Source organism: Myxocyprinus asiaticus, chromosome 45, assembly GCF_019703515.2.
Source record: "Myxocyprinus asiaticus isolate MX2 ecotype Aquarium Trade chromosome 45, UBuf_Myxa_2, whole genome shotgun sequence".
In the NCBI taxonomy this organism is placed as follows: domain Eukaryota; kingdom Metazoa; phylum Chordata; class Actinopteri; order Cypriniformes; family Catostomidae; genus Myxocyprinus; species Myxocyprinus asiaticus.
In genome coordinates, this window is record NC_059388.1 from 10,080,430 (window position 1) to 10,097,711 (window position 17,282).

The following is a 17,282-nucleotide window of genomic DNA, read 5'->3' on the forward strand; positions in this document are numbered from 1 at the left end:
GCGGCCATCTGCAGCACCATCATTCACCATCATATCTCTTCAATGTCTCAAAATATTTTGGTTTGGTGAAAATTGTATTTAATTTGTTCAGCTATTATACTCTGACATATTTGTTATGGTGAAGGCTGGTGGGGGTCTTAGTCCTCCAGTACCTCTTTTTAGTGGCATTAGACAAGGCTGTCCACTTTCTGGGCAGATATATAGCCATGTTCTTGAACCTCTCCAATGAAGATTGAGAAGAGACCTTAGTGGAAATTTTTTTCAAAATGGAAGATACATTTTTATAGTGTCATGAAAAGCCTATGCTGATGATATTACGGTGTTTGTCACAAGGCAAAGAGACATTACTGTTCTATCAGAAAATACTCAGGATTATTAGGATTAATATGAACGTAGAAATACTTATATCATTTGGTGTAAGCCACATCCTACGGTTCAGCGCTTGGATACTTGCTTGAACCATCAGAACCTGCCAGAAGTGATGACGGCATGGAAGCAGACCAAAACTGGTGCTAATGGGGTGGAGGGGGTGAAAACAACAAAAGTATGCCAACAATGAGAGACAGATGAGCGGGCTTATAAAGAGGAAGCTGTATTGTGATTCTATAAGATGCCTGATAGAATGAATCCAGAGATCTTCCTGCTAGAACTACGCTTACACTTACATTTCTAATCCAAAATATTGGTCTATATTAAAATGTTTATGTCTAATGCCATAGTTAATTGGAGGGAAAGTTAAGGTTATACTATCAGTCAGTGGGATAGGGCAGGGCCTCCACAACTTCCAGGTGGGTTGAGATGGGAAAGGGAGGGACTGTAAGTTTTAGGTGTCTTTTTAGGAAATTAAAAATTTCAAACGAAGAACTGGGAAAGAATGCTGGAAAAGTTGTCTGCCTGATTATCTAAATGGCAATGGCTACCCTGCTACAAATACCAGCTTAACCAGCATGTAATTAGTGCAGTTAGTGCTGGTTTGGTGCTGGTCTTGCTGGTGGACCAGCATAGCCATGCTTTTCACCGTCAAAACCTAGCTGGTGAAAGTGGTTTACCAGCATGGTCTTTCTTATGAAGCTAGTTAAACTAGTTTAAAAGTCTGATAGGGTCACCAGCAAACCTTGGGGACCAGCACCCAAAACACTTTTCAGCAGGGTAGCACCACATTTGTAATACAGAGTGAGAGTTCTGCTTGTTAATAACCTGGCTGCTTCTGCACTGAATTAATATAATGGAACCTCTTGATGACCTTATATGTAATGTGCAGTGTAAGATTTTATTTAATTTTTTTCTGGAGTGGGGAGGACTGGATCCTTGAGGCAGCACTCTTTCTACCAGTAGATGAACGAGGATAGGGATTAGTGGATGTTAAGAATCACATCCATGCTTTTAGATTATTAGCAACAAAGAGACCTTTCTACAATAAAGATTTGTTATGGACTCATACTGCATGTGTAATCCTACAGAGGGCAAGTGTAAAACCCTTTCTTTTATTAAATCTGTAAGAGGGCAGTTTATCTCAATTTAAACCCTTTTATCAATCGACGCTTCAGGCTTGGGGGTACAGAGACATGGACAGTTCTGTTAACTGGGCTTCTGAGGAACCATTCTTTTTTTAATAATATGTTACAGACAAGACTTCTCTCTTAAGTGGGTATGAAGAGGAATGGAATTGTAAAGTTAGGTCAACTCCTTGGATAATGATGAATGGAAATCGGTGGTGGCTCTTAGGAGGTGAGAGGCTTAAGGTCATCATGACTTGCATCAAGGTTGATGGAGGAAATTTTTGCTGTAATACAGAGTAGTTACAGAGAACTTATTGCAAGTGGTCAAATATTAAACCAAAGAGATGAACAAGAGTTTCCACAGATCAGCATTGAACCTGTCATGTACGATGAACAGTGTGAGGTTGATGACACAATTCTGTCTTTTCAGACTCCTCAAATGGATTTCTTTGAGTTCACTTCAAAGAACACACTTTAGTAAATTACAGTCAAGGTAGTACGTCTGAATTCACTGAAGTGACAAAAAAGCCTCAAAGTGGCCAGGTTTATTGAGTCTGGACTTCTTTGTGAGAGACAGATGGAGGATCCTATATAAACGTCCTGTAGAAAAGAGAAATGATGATCTACAATGGGGGATTATTCACAGGGCAATAGCTACAGACAGACATGTCTTTATACAATACAGCAGTGGGGGATGTAGGTTATGTGGTAAGGAAGAAGATTTGGAGCATTTTTTTTAAATGTGCAAGAATATTTAACCTTTTAAAACGTCTTAAAAGTTGGTTACAGAAATGAAATGAAGAGTTTTTGGATGAAGTGTTTGTAGGTGGTCTGAAGTACAGATTTGCAATCAGAAGGAAAGTATGTTTACTGAATTATTTGATTAGAACAGCAAAATTGGCTATATGAAAGATGAGGAAGACAACAGATTCTGAAATGATGTTTAGGCAATTGGTGGTAGAAAGGCTTAAAACAGAATGTGCATAATATAGTCTTACAAATAATGATATGTGGTTTTGCGAGATATGGTGTGTCAATGATGTTTTATGTGCAATTTATGATCAGCTAATGCTGAACTTCTTAATGTTTTAATATAATTTAAATGTATATCTACAGAATGTAAAATAAATATTTCTTAAACATCTCTCTCTCTCTCTCTCTCTCTCTCTCTTTCCCTCTACGATCAGCCCTCTATCAAACCGACGGTGCTTCCTGTTCTCAAACTGATAACACAATCAATATCAATTTCACTATTAGCACTATTAAAGCTCCATCTGGAGTGTACAGTTAGTATCAGCTCGATCTCTCTCTAATGATGTCTGCTCTACTGCCACCTATTCTATTCATTCACAAATCACAGCTTACAGGACGAGCTGAATGGACACAAGTCTTTAGAGGCGAGAGGCAATAAAAGTGAGAAGTGGCCAAATTCAGCTGTTAACTACAAATCAGAGCAGCACAGGAGCAGAACGGGGGGACAAAAAAAAAAATGTTTTTTTATTAGTCGTTTCAGTGAGCCATTGACATTGTCCTGAAACAATCCAGCACTCTCTACTCTCCATTTCATATTCATTTTTAGCAGTAATTGGTAGAGGATGAAAGACAAAGTTGCTGCTGATTGGACCTTTTGTCACACTGCTCACACCCAGAGCTCCGCTGAAACTGTACAAGTGACAGAAATAGAAAAACAGAAACATTCAAAGCCGTGAACTTGCACTTTAATATGTGTAAATGTGAAATGATCAAGTGCAGAAATGAAAAGAATTTAAACCTCATTGTCAGGCTGTTTCATATAGGAAAACACACAATGTTCATACAGGAAATGTATTGTAAAGATAATTAATAGTTTCTTTTGTTTTGGGTACTTCCTGTAGGTCACCATGAAAAACAATGTGCCACTTTTTCAAAAACTGAGAAACCATGTTTGTCTAAAAATTATGAAAAAGCAGTACAGTGTTGGAATATTCTGCTTCGTTTTTCTCTTGTAGAGGTCAACCAATATATCGGTTTTGCTGATAAATCGGCACCAATAACAGATTTCAAAACTATCAGTTATCTGCAAAAATCCACACCGATAGTTTTTCCCCATTGCGTCCGATGCTGGAGCGGCTGGGAAGGGTCCGCTGTCATTATACAGTAAGAGATCGGCCTCTAGAGGCGAAAAATAAAAAAAAATATCACTTCACTGTTGCCTTGTGGTGTTTTTGACACATGAGACTACACTCTGCATTGAGTGGAACACTTTAAATGCAGATTTAAAACATCAACAATGAAAAGGTATGTATACAGTACATGTTGTCATATCATTATAAAGTAATTAATTTGTTGACTAGATGCTGCATTAGTAGAGAACAGCAGTATGTTTGCCGACAAGGCTGAGAGGATGCTAACATTAAAGCTAACCTCAAGCGGTTAGAACAATGTGACAAAAATACACGCAAGTCCTACCCAAATGTTTAAATATTATGATTGTTACCATCTATTACCATCTATTGGCATTAGTTTATATCCAGCTGTTCACATTTATGCATTCATTAGCCAGCTAAGTTGCATATTTAAAGCAAGTGATGTGAGAAAGCAAATTAATATCTTCATGCAGCTGAGAGAAAGATATAAACAAATCAGAAATGCATCTGATTTCAATTCAGTTTTTTTATCCTCACTGTAATACGATGACTTCAGATCGATCACATTCTAGTGCTTAAAAAGGCTATACACAGTGCAAAAAATACAGTTTAACAGAAAGCATGCTGAATAAACAAAATCGAAGGGAAACAAAGATGTTTGTCTAGCGTACGTTTACATAGATAAACAAATATTTATCAACATACAAATGTGGATTTGTACAGACTCAAGATGGCGCCGAGTAATGCTGCTGCATTGCGAGCTCCGACACAACAATGTAGTGTTTTGTTTGTCTTGTTTACAATTCTTATGTTTTTTGACTGGATGTTGTCTGCCTTATTGTCTACGACAGACAAACACTTTTGGACATTGGTTCAGCAATTACACACCACAAACCAGACTTCAAATTCCTCAATGCCGACCCACTGTTTACAAACACGCCAGCAGATCGCTTTGTCTGGGCTGCCCGCCCGCGGAAATGCAGGAGCAAAAGGGGAAACAGAGCCGGCGTTCTCATCAGAGTAAGATGCCGTGCAAATCGACCCCCGATACCCAGTATTCTACTGGCAAATGTTCAGTCTCTGGATAACAAGCTCTGCGAGCTGAAAGCGCAGATCTCTTTCCAACGAGAGACGAGGGACTGCTGCATTATCTGCCAATCAGAAACTTGGATGTCTGCTGAGATTCCAGATTCAGCCATTGAACCCGCAGGGTTCTCCGTGCACTGAGCGGACAGAGCGAAAGACCTCTCAGGTAAAAGCAGAGGTGTATGTCTTATGATCAACAAATCCTGGTGTGATCAGAGGAACGTACATTCTATCAAGTCTTTCTGCTCTCCTGATGTGGAATTTCTCATGCTTCTGTGTCGACCATTCTGGCTACCGAGGGAATTCACAGCGGTCATTATCACAGCTGTGTACATCCTGCTGACACAGACCGGGCACTCAAGGAACTGTATGGGATTATAAGCAAGCAGGAAACCGCGCACCCTGAGGCCGCGTTCATTGTGACCGGGGACTTTAATAAAGCCAGTTTCAAATCAGTCGCACCAAAATGCCACCAACATATTAGTTTTAACACACGAGGGGATTGGGTTTTGGACCATTGCTACTCTCCCTTCCAGGACGGCTACAAATCCCTCCCGGGCCCACCATTTGGCAAATCGGACCACTCTTCCATTCTGCTTCTGTCCGCTTACAGGCAGAAACTGGAACAGGAAGCACCCACCCTCAGAACAATCCAGTGCTGGTCGGACCAATCAGATTCCACGCTACAAGACTGTTTTGATCACGCAGACTGGGAGATGTTCCGGTCCGCCTCTGATGACGACATTGAGCTTTACGCTGATAGCGTAATGTGTTTCATCAAAAAGTGCGTAGAGGACGTCGTTCCGACTAGAACAATACGGATCTATCTGAACCAGAAACCTTGGATTACTAGCGATGTTCGCGCGGCACTTGATGCGCAGACCTTTTAATTCCGGGAACACGGAGGAGCATAAACAAGCCAGTTATGCCCTCCAAAAAATCAGATCAGCAAAACGTCAGTACAGGAACAAGATTGAAGGACAGTTTAACACCACCAACTCTAGAAGCATGTGGCAGGGAATTAACATCATCATGGATTTTAAAGGGAATAAAAACTCTGCCGTGAACACCGCTGCCTCTCCCCCAGATGAACTAAATACTTTTTATGCTCGTTTTGAGGGAAATAACACCTCCCTCGCGGAGAGAGCTCTCGTGGCTGAAGCTGCAGAGGTTAGTTCACTCTCCGTCTCTGTAGCGGATGTAACCCGATCCTTCCGACGGGTGAATATCCGCAAAGCCACGGGTCCAGACGGCATTCCGAGCCGCGTCATCAGAGCATGCACGAACCAACTGGCTGGTGTTTTTAACGGACATTTTCAACCTTTCCCTCTCTTTGTCTGTAGTCCCCACATGCTTTAAAATGTCCACCATTGTGCCTGTTCCAAAGCAATCCAAAATAACTTGCTTAAATGACTGGCGTCCTGTTGCTCTGACCCCCATCATCAGCAAATGCTTTGAGAGACTAATCAAAGATTACATCTGCTCTGTGCTGCCTTCCTCACTTGACCCATTGCAGTTTGCTTACCGCAACAACCGCTCCACTGATGATGCCATTGCATCTACAATACACACTGCTCTCTCCTACCTGGAAAAAAAGAACACTTATGTGAGAATGCTGTTTGTAGACTACAGCTCAGCATTCAACACCATAGTGCCCTCCAAGCTTGATGAGAAACTCCAGGCTCTGGGCTTAAACAGCTCACTGTGCAGCTGGATCCTGGACTTCCTGTCAAGCAGACGCCAGGTGGTTAGAATAGGCAGCAACATCTCCTCATCACTGACCCTCAACACTGGAGCCCCGCAGGGCTGTGTTCTAAGCCCACTCCTGTATTCCCTGTACACACATGACTGTGTGACAACACACAGCTCCAATGCCATCATTAAGTTTGATGATGATACGACAGTGGTAGGTCTGATCACTGACAATAATGAAACAGCCTACAGAGAGGAGGTGCACACTCTGACACACTGGTGTCAGGAGCACAACCTCTCCCTCAACGTCAGTAAGACAATGGAGCTTGTGGTGGACTTCAGGAGAAGAGATAGAGAACACAGTCCCATCACCATCAATGGAGCACCAGTGGAGAGAGTCAGCAGCTTCAAGTTCCTGGGTGTCCACATCACTGAGGAACTTACGTGGTCCATCCACACTGAAGCCGTTGTGAAGAAGGCTCATCAGCGCCTCTTCTTCCTGAGACGGCTGAGGAAGTTTGGAATGAACCGCCACATCCTCACATGGTTCTACACCTGCACTGTAGAGAGCATCCTGACTGGCTGCATCTCCGCCTGGTATGGCAATAGCACAGCCCACAACCGTAAAGCCCTGCAAAGGGTGGTGCGAACTGCCAGACACACCATCGGAGGTGAGCTTCCCTCCCTCCAGGACATATATACCAGGCGGTGTGTGAAAAAAGCTCGGAGGATCATCAGAGACTCCAGCCACCGATCCATGGGCTGTTCTCACTGCTACCATCAGGCAGGCAGTATCACAGCATCAGGACCTGCACAAGCCGACTACATGACAGCTTCTTCCCCCAAGCAATCAGACTTTTGAAATCTTGATTTCCCATAATCAAATACATCAGCACTGTACTTTATTACTCTTATATCTCACACAGGACTGTCATAAATTATATTGTTATTATATTATATTCTCTTTTAACAACTTACTATCAACCGACAGCCTGAATGTTAATACAGTACAATACAACCTACTGTACATTCTATATATACTATATATACTTTTTTTTTATTGTATAATGTGTATTCTATATTGTGTATTGTATACTGTACATTGTATGTTATTATTTGTATATTGTGTTGTGTGTAATTATATGTATATTAGATTTTAAATTGTGTTGTAAATCTGATGTTTATTGTAAATTGGTATATGTCTTTATCACTGTCACGACAACTATGTTGCTCGGAACTGCACCCAAGAATTTCACACACTATTGCACTTGTGTATATTGTTGTGTGACAATAAAAGTGATTTGATTGATTTGATTTGAAATGGATGGTTGCAAAAGTGTTCAGTGTGAACAGCCCCTTACATTTGGTGGAGGTCTTTGGCTATTATACATTTGGTGGAGGTCTTTGGTCAGCCCCTTACATTTGGTGGAGGTCTTTGGTCTTGCTCTATTATAAGCATTTCTCAGATTAAGCAATGAGTTGTTTAAATGCTTTGTCAGGAAAGATGTTCTTGGAAATATGTGTCTCGAGATTCTCGCATTCGGTTCCAGTCTGTTGTGTTCCATCTGTTTGAACAGCCTAGGGCCTGGGCTCCTAGTCTGAGCCACTTCACCACCGAGTTCGGCCGAATACCACTGCTATCTGTGAATATTGCTACTGTACATACAACTGTTCTGAATGAAAAACAATGTGGTATTTCGCTGTTATTATGAAGCTTGAGTCTGGAGTAGTAGGAATCAGTGCAAGTGTAACACAATGTGAACTGTCTATTGAAGTGTTTTCCCCTCTCATTTTACTTTTGACTTAACATTTGAGAATATGGACTGACTAAAACTTTTTATTTATTTATTTTATGTACATTAGTTGAAAATGAAATGTTTTTTTTTAAACAGCCAGGACAGGAATGTTCTATGCAATAATATAACGGTGCTGAATGGTTTATGTATTTATTGCGCCTTCTTGTGGACCAAGGAAACAACATCAATTTAAAAATCAGCTGACTTTAAAATGTGAATATTAGATCATATATATTAATATTTATATATTTATTTCATTTTAAAAAGTACAATACTTTGTCATGGTTCAGTCAGTACTGTTTATTTTTGTAATAAAGTTCAGTACTATTTTATTTTGAGTGTTAATTTTTTCATTCAGTATCAATTTTAAAATCTAACGGTGTAACAGATAAAGGATGGGCAAGGAGGTGGGAACCGGCTAAACAATCAATATAAACTTTAAATACATTAATCATAAACAAACACACATGCAACGCGGCCGTGTGCGTCTCTCTCTCTCTCGAACCAGCATCTCCGGCTGCCCCTTTTCTCGCTCTCCTGCTGATCAGCTGATTCACACCCTCCTCCTCGTCACACTCCTCCCCCGCCCGATTCAGGCTGGGGCGCAACTGGTCTGACTACATCCCCACCCATCTCTGGGGGGGAGACGCTGCCCTTCCAGCCATTCTGTCAGTCGGTGACCCACCCCACCTCCTGTTAACCTGGGGTAGAGATGAGGGGATGCGTGGAGAGAGGGAAAGGGTGAGCAGAGACACAGAGAGAGAGAGAGAACTTGCTTGCCGGTTCCCGGACACGCTGTCGCCCGGTCCTCAACTGCTCCTCCGCCCTCTGGCAGAAGCCAGCTCGTTCCTCCCCTGGCGGACGGCAGTGAGTCCTCCGGCCCCTGGCGGACAGATCCGCTCCTCTCCTTCTCGGCAGACGGCCGCAGTTCCTCCAGCTCTCGGCGGCCGGCAGCAATCCCTCCGTCCCTTGGTGGATGTAGTGGTGAGGACTCCGTGCAAAAAAAAAGCACATCCCTCCTCCCTCCCAGATTTCAGCACCACTGTAACAGGTAAAGGTTAGGCGGGAACTGGCTGAACAGTCAACATAAAGTTTTAATGCATAAATGACCTTAAACAAACATAAACGGACACACATGCAATGCGGCAACATGTGTCTCTCTCCCTCCAACCGGCGCCTCCAGCCGCCCCTTATCTCGCTCTCCCACTGATCAGCTGATTCAGGGCCAGCCGTGCTTCATCACGGCCCGGCCACGCCCTCCTCCTCATCAGAATCGGTTATCAGCAGGTACTGCCCAACTTAGTTATTGTATCGGTAAAATCCACCATCAGTTGACCTCTATTCTCTTGCACACACACAGTACACTGTTCATCTTTTGTTCTTGTAAAACTTGGGCTTGTCTTGTTTGAAAACATTAATTAACTCAAGATATACCTTGAACAATTGAAAAGCAGTGAGTCTAGAGGGGAATAGATGAGTGTCCTCATAAATGTTGTTACAGAATTTGCCTGAAAAGATAGAAAGAGATATTTCACTCTAAACATTAATTTACAAACACAACATTTGCCTTACAAACACCACAAATAAACCCAGAAACGTGTCATCTTTCTGTTTGAAGGTAGGAGGATGTTTTGGAAGATTTTAACATCCCAAGTCTTGGCATCCAGTCAAGGGATGTACCAAGGTGGTCGACTAATCGACCAGTCTTCCAACAACTGATTAGTCGATTAGTGGGGTCGACTACTAATATTAATATTTTTAGTGGTGGTGGTTTTTAATGGGGGACACAATTCTCAAATAACTTCTTAGAGAGTGTTTTTGCATGATGATAACTTGCTGTGCTTAACAGTGAGTAATGTATTGAAGCCTTTTTGTTTACTACTTTTCTTACTTTGTTAGTTTTGTGCAATAAGATGTTACTGTTATTTAGCCTGTTTATAAGTTGAATGTCATCTCGGTTACTGTTGTAATCTCCGTTCCCTGATGGAGGGAATGAGACATTGTATCAATGTAGTGACACTAGGGGTCACTCTTGGGAGCCCCAAACACCTCTAATCTTTGAGAAAAGGCCAATAAGAGTTGGCGAGTGGTATTTGCATGCCACTCCCCTGAACAAACGGGTATAAAAGGAGCTGGCTCGCAACCACTCATTCAGCTTTTGTGCTGAGGAGCCGAGACAAGGTCCCAGCCATTTCAGTGGATAGTACAGCATTTTGGTAAGAGGGACACAATGTCTTGTTCCCTCCATCAGGAAACGGAGGTTACAACAGTAACCGAGACATTCCCCTTCTGTCACTCATTCGACGTTGTGTCAATGTAGTGATACTAGGGGTCCCTATCGAAAAATGCCAAAATAGCTGGACCGCATTACGTGAACTGCCGATGCAGGTGCAAGCAAGCTGCTGCGTGCATAATAGCAGGTGCATCAGTCCGTACGTAACCTCCCCCAATGCCCCACAAGACGTCATGAAGTTCCCCACATCCCAGAGGGGGGAAGCGACATAACTAGCATGGGAGTAGGCCGTGCCAGCCACGGCCTTTTCTCTCTGTTTTCTCTCCATAGAGTATTAGATTCGGCTGGGGCCATCTAACGCTATTACATGAGCTGGGGAAGGTGTTCTTTTCCTTTCCTATTCTTTCAGGGGGAAAATACCCCGCGGAGACCACAACCTTCCTGAAGGGAATGTAACGTGGAAATACATCACGTGGGCTCACCAGCCGCACATGGAAGAGGTACGTGGTAGGTCCTGCCTGGAAATGGAGGAACTCTATAAACACAGCAATCGGGGCAGAGAGGGCTCTGACGCTGGTCTGCCGACAGGGAGACCATACCGTGGAAAATACATCACAGGGGGTTACCGGAGTAACCGGCACCTGTGGAGCACCTATCTTTGTACAGGGTCTGTGCAAGTAGGCTCACTGGGGGAACGTGTATTTGTGCAGCCCCCAGGGCCAGCTGTGTGCCAGCGCATCTGTCCCGAGGGGGGCTCCCGTCAGGGAATACCAGAGCGGGCAGTGGGGGGATTCCCGGGAAGTGAACAGGTCTACCTGTGCTTTACCGAATCGACTCCAAATCAGCTGGACCAGCTAGGGGTGGAGTCTCCACTCTCCGCTGAGTGTCACCTGCCGCAACAGCACGTCTGCTGTGGCGTTGAGGCTGCCCAGGATATTAATGGCCCTGCTGACTCCAGAGGAGGAGATGGCGGGCGAGTTGCGACATGCGACGAGAGCGTAGGCCACCTTGGCAATTTATATATGCTACTGTCGCTGTGTTGTACAACCGGACCAACACATGCTTGCCCTGGATCAATGGCAATAGCCTCTGCAGGGCGAGCAGTACAGCCAGCAACTCGAGGCAGTTTATGTGCTAACACAGCCGTGGTCCTGTCCAGGAGCCAGCGGCTGCATGCCCATTGCACACGGCGCCCCAGCCCAACTTGTAGGCGTCTGTGGTGACCACGATGCATCTGGACACTTTTGGTGTAGGGGGACTCCTGCCCACAGAAATGCAAGGTCTGTCCTCGCTTTTGAGGCGTGCTATCATCGAGACCGAGTCTAACTCCATGCCGAGAAAAGAGATGCTTTGAACTGGGGAGAGCTTGCTCTTTTCCCAGTTGACCCGAAGCCCTAGACGGCTGAGGTGCTTGAGCACCAGGTCCCTATGTGCGCACAGCAACTCTCGAGAGTGTGCTAGAATCAGCCAGTCGTCGAGGTAGTTGAGTATGCGGACACCCACTTCCCTTAAAAAAGAGCTGCCTCTGCAACCTTCATGAAGACGCAAGGGGACAGGGACAGGCCAAAGGGGAGGACCTTGTACTGATATGCCCGGCCGTCGAAAGCAAACCGTAAGAAGGGTCTGTGATGAGGTAAAACCGAGACGTGAAAGTACGCATCCTTCAGGTCTACCACTGCAAACCATTCTTGATGCTGGACGCATGCAAAAATGTGCTTCTGCATGAGCACCTTGAACGGGAGTTTGTGTAAGGCCCGGTTCAAAACTCGCAGGTCCAAGATTGGCCGCAACCCACCGCCTTTCTTTGGCACGATGAAGCAAGGGCTGTAGAACCCTTTCCTCATCTCGGCTGGAGGGACAGACTCTATCACGCCCTTGCACAGAAGGGTCACGATCTCCACACACAGGGTGGTGGCGTTCTCGCCCTGCACCGAGGTGCAGCGGACGCAAACTGAATCACGTAGCCAAGTCGGATGGTCCTGGCCAGCCATCGCAACGGGTTGGTAAGCGCTAACCACACATCCAAGCTCTGGGCAAGGGGCACTAAGGGGACAATCGTGTCTAATGTACCTGTGGGTGGGGCCTCGCGGCAGGGGGGAGCAGGGGATGCCGCATCGAGGATGCTTCGTCTCAAACTCGTGGCTGCACTGAGGGGGCCTCAAAGCACTTACCTTGCTCCATGTACCCAGCATCGGGGGGTCAGCGATGAGGGAGAAGGACTTTTATGGCTGTCCTCGTAGCTCGTCACAACCGCCTGGCCGTGGGTGTGAGTGTGGAGCGGTCGGGCATGTGAAGGTGGGGGGCCCGCGTTCGTGACATCCAAGACGCAGGTGCTCAGTGTCTGGTCGCCGTGATAACGGCAGTTGTAAACACTGACTGTGTGACCCAAGGAGTGAGGAAACCGCTCTTTTTTTGACAATGTAAGTACACAGCCCGTTCGGGGTGCGGCGAACACAAAACAAAAGGGAACATAAGATTTACCTCCTGGCCCTCCACCGGGGATGGTGTGGTCTGGATACCAGCTCCATGGTAGCAGCGGATATCTCCCTCCCTGGGTCGTCCGTCTCAGGGGTGCTTAGGAGCCTTCCAGGTCCTTGCACCCGGTCATGAGGCGGGGGGCGTCAGCTTCCTGCAGGGGGCTCTACGCTGGGGCCAAGAGCAGCTCCTGCATCACATCAGGATCAGGAATACACGCATGCAGCTCTTTCAGTGCCTTGGCCTGGTGTACTTGCAGGAGGGCCATGGCATGCAGGGCTGAGGCAGCCTGTCCAGCGGCACCGTAGGCTTTGGTCTCCAGAGATGACATAGTCCTAGAGGCCCTGGAGGGGAGCGCCGGACAATCCCGCCAGGTGGCGGCATTTTGCAGGCAGAGATGCACCGCAACCGTCTTATCAACCTGAGGGATCTCCGTGTACCCGTGGGCTGCCCCGCCATTGAGGGTAGTGAGAGCAGACGAGCTGGGAAGTCGGGTTCGGGCAGAAAAAGGTGCCCCCCATGACCTCATCAGCTCGTCGTGCACATCGCCAGTGCACTCTCCGACACAGCAATCAAGGACTAATCCTGCTCGTGAGCCTTGAAAGAGATGTTAAGCTGGCCGTGAGGTGAGCTGGTCTCATCTCGGAACTCGACAGGGGAAGACGAGCGTGCTGTGGAACGGGAGGTCCGCGCTGACACACAACCGCTCGGCTCCGAAGAAAAAATCTGAATGGGTGGTTGCAAGCCAGCTCCTTTTATACCCATATGTCCGGGGCGGAGAGTGGCATGCAAATTCCACTCGCCAATTTTCATTGGTCTTTTCTATTTTAAGCAAAGGTGATTGGGGCTCTCAAGATAAAACCCCTAATGTCACTACATTGACACAACATTGAGTGAGTGACAGACAGGGAAGAAAAAGTCACTTTGTTTAAATTGAATACAGCCACACTGTTGCAGCAGATAGTGAAAAATAACTCACACAAGCGCTGACAAGTGAGAATATATATATAAACATAAAATGACCTGTTTTTTCATAATAATTGTTGTGCAAAGTGTTAGTGTGGGAAATTACATTTATAACACATTAGCAATAGCTCTGTACCACAAACCGAGTGAACTGACATCCTGTCTTCATACAGTAGGCACTTACCTTCTAAGGCATTATCCTAACTGATATGAGTGACTGATTTGAAATGATCTACATAGGCCGCAACCACACTGTGTGTGCAGCACAGACCACACAAAAACTGTGACTTACTGTTTCAGATAAAGTTTGACATTAGCATGTTACTAAACTAACAACAAGATATTCCAATGAGCATCAAAAATACAGAGTACACAAATATATATGTGGCAGCGGGGGCGTGGTCAAGCATCTCTCCGGAGAGAGAGAAAGCGGTAAGGGCTCTTACACCTGAGCTAAATTATGTTTAACACCTGTCTCTAATTTCAGTGAGCACGGGCAGAGCGGCTTATAAGAGCCACAACGCCAGCAGTCGGGGAGAGAGAGAAACAAGTGTGCAGCATGGTCAAACTGTTTCCATTACATGTTGAAGCTATTGAGTGTTTTGTGAAGAAGTTTGTTTATTTTTGAGAGTGAATTATTGAACTGAGTGAAAACCCTGAAAGAGTGTATCTGTTGCACAGAAGAGAATAAAACGCCTACCTGAACCAGGAAACCTTGCTTCTTGCCTCCTCCTTCCATTGAGAAGTGTTACACTGGTGCCAAAACCCGGGATTAGTTCGAAGATGGACGGAAGTCGCCCCGTAGAGTCCTTCCAGTTGGCTGAGATCCTCCAAGCCCTCGCTGGCTTACATCGGAACCACCAGCAAACCCTTTTTTGAGCTTGAGCTCCGGCGAGATCAGGAGCCAGGAGGCGCCCCCAGCTGCGACCCCGGACATCCACACACCGTTGCCCCTGCCTGCGTTACAGAAGATGGGGACGGCGGACGACCCCATGGCGTTCCTCCACTTGTTTGAACGCACCGCCGAGATCTGGGGCTGGCCGCTCGGCCAGTGGGCGGCCCGACTTATTCCGCTGTTGTCCGGGGAAGCCCAGCTCACGGCTCAACAACTGCCGGCAACAAGCCTCCTGGCTTATGGAGATTTGAAAAAAGCCATCCTACAATGGGTTGGGCGGAGTCCGGAGGAGAATCGTCAACTCTTCCGGAACCTGAAGCTGGAGAGCTCCGACCGCCCGTTTGTCTTTGCCCAATGGCTCCGTGACGCCTGCCGAAGATGGTTGCTAGCGGGGAACCGCGGCATCGACGGGTGGTACTGGAGCAACTAATACATCGACTGCCAAAGGGGACGGCGGAGTGGGTCCAGTGCCACCGCTCGGCGTCGCTGGAGGAAGCCGTCCGGCTTGCAGATGACCACATGGTGGTGATCCTGAGGGCGGAAGAGCCCTCCTACTCTCTCTCTCCTCCCCCTGTCTCATTCCCCTCCCCTCTCTCCTCTCGTTCTGCTCTCTCCCCAGGGCCCGTTCCTGCCCCACGCAGACGTGGAGGACTTCAGCCACCGAGACCAGCTCCCCGGGTGTGGGAGGCAACACCCTTCCCTACCCCGATACCCCGCCGCTCTCCCTCTCGGGGGGGGGGGGGGCGCCCGCCGACGCAAGTGCGGGCGTAGCACCTGGGCCAGCCTGCTGGAGGTGCGGGTGCCCGGACCACTTCCGGGATCAGTGCCCTCTGGGTCTCGGACCTCCCGCAGGCTGCCCCCGACCGGGCCAGAGCATACCGGATACCGGTAAGTGTCAAGGGGGGTACTCACCAAGCATTGGTGGACACCGGGTGTAATCAAACCACTATCCACCAACGCTTGGTTCAACCCGAGGCTTTGGGCACAACTAAAACGGTGAGGGTGAAATGTGTGCACGGGGATATTCACAAGTATCTGGTAGTGACCCTGATGATTAAATTCCGGGGGAAAAGCATAGAGTGGAGGCCGCGGTTAGTTCTCGCCTCACCCATCCGCTGATTTTGGGGACTGATTGGCCTGATTTTTATTAAAGTTTTAAGAGTTTTATTAAAGGGAATTTGTGCGGATGGGTCCTGTATGAAATTAGGGAGATGTGCAATGTGCGATGCTCTGGCAGGGGAGGCAGAGCCGGGGCCGTCCTCAACAGCTCCACGTCATAATGACGAGAGAGGGGGAGAGGCTGCAGCCCCTCTCCTTCTCAGGGAATTCCCAGAGGGGGATTTCCCTTTGGAGCAGTCGCAAGACGAAACCCTCAAACACACCTTCGACCAAGTGAGAGTCATCGATGGTCAACGACTCCAGCCTGACATCGCTCTTTCATACCCCTATTTTGTGTGACACAGGATTAGAGTGACACAGGATGCTCAGACTAAAGAGGATACATCCCAACATTTGATTCCATGGAGCCGTTGGGAAATGGTATTCCAGGGGCTCATTATTATCCCATGGCGGGTCACTTAGGAGAAAGGAAAACACTGAACCGTCTAATAGCCCGCTTCTATTGGCCGGGCATTGGCAGCGATGTCTGCAGGTGGTGTGCGGCATGCCGTGAATGCCAGCTGGTTAACCCACCAGCCACCCCAAAAGTGCCATTGTGCCCTCTTCCGTTGATCGAGGTCCCCTTTGAGAGAATTGGAATGGACCTCGTTGGGCCATTAGAATGGTCAGCACGTGGACATCACTTTGTATTGGTCCTAGTGGACTTTGCAACGCGATATCCGAAAGCAGTGCCTCTTCGCAACATCTCAGCACGCAGTGTTGCGGAGGCACTCTTCAAAATAATCGCAAGGGTGGGGATTCTGAAAGAAATCCACACCGATCAGGGCACAACGTTTATGTCAAGGACACTATGCGAGCTGTACGAATTGTTGAATATTAAATCAATTCGCACCAGCGTGTACCATCCTCAAACAGATGGCCTGGTTGAACGATTTAATAAAACTCTTAAAAATATGATTCATAAGTTTGTGCACAACGATGCTAGAAATTGGGATAAATGGCTCGACCCCCTGTTATTTGCAGTACGAGAGGTCCTGCAAGCCTCCACTGGCTTCTCCCCATTTGAGCTGCTGTATGGGCGACGCCCACGCGGTGTGCTTGATGTATTGCGAGAGGCCTGGGAGGAGGGACCTTCAAATAGTAAGAATGAAATTCAATACGTTCTTGATCTTAGAGCAAAACACCACACTTTGGGGCAGCTAACACAGGAGAATTTGCTCCAAGCTCAAGAATGACAGTGCATACTGTATGACAGGGGAACTCAGCTAAGGGAATTTGCACCGGGAGATAAAGTGCTTGTATTGCTTCCCATATCAAGCTCTAAATTACTCGCCAAGTGGCAAGGACCTTTTGAGGTCACACGATGAGTGGGAGATCTAGATTATGAGGTTAAAC

At 46.7% G+C, this 17,282-nt stretch overlaps 1 protein-coding gene across 1 annotated transcript in view; it reads right to left on the reverse strand.

The window, feature by feature from the left end:
• LOC127435403 (thyrotropin-releasing hormone-degrading ectoenzyme-like) overlaps positions 1 to 17,282 on the reverse strand; it is a 145,578-nt gene that overhangs the window by 101,765 nt on the left and 26,531 nt on the right. The window lies entirely within an intron of this gene.